The sequence below is a fragment of the Penaeus monodon genome, chromosome 23 (genome assembly GCF_015228065.2).
Source record: "Penaeus monodon isolate SGIC_2016 chromosome 23, NSTDA_Pmon_1, whole genome shotgun sequence".
NCBI lineage: Eukaryota > Metazoa > Arthropoda > Malacostraca > Decapoda > Penaeidae > Penaeus > Penaeus monodon.
The window spans coordinates 7171458-7171769 of NC_051408.1; the positions used below are offsets into that span (position 1 = coordinate 7171458).

The 312-nt window shown below is 25.6% G+C and overlaps 1 protein-coding gene across 1 annotated transcript in view; it reads left to right on the top strand.

Moving 5' to 3' along the window:
* LOC119587759 (leukocyte receptor cluster member 1-like) overlaps nucleotides 1–312 on the top strand; it is a gene marked incomplete in the record, with an annotated part of 4870 nt that overhangs the window by 923 nt on the left and 3635 nt on the right.

Consider the following 312-nt stretch of genomic DNA (forward strand, 5'->3'; position numbering starts at 1 on the left):
ATTTATATTTTTGGTAATATTTTTGCAAATGCTTTATTAAGGTGCTATAACACAAAGTAACATAGAAGAATCATCAATTTTATATTCATTGATGACATATAGATTATGAAAGAGATTTTTTTTTTATCTTCCATGCAGATATAACACTAAAATTTATGTATAATAATAAATAACACATGCATCATTGTTTAGTGAATATTGCCATTACTGCATCACTTGCTATGAAGCAGTGTTAGAATAGTGGCTTACTTACTATATTTGTTTCTTACAATGCAATCATAATGCAATAAAGATTTTAACTAGTTGGATGCA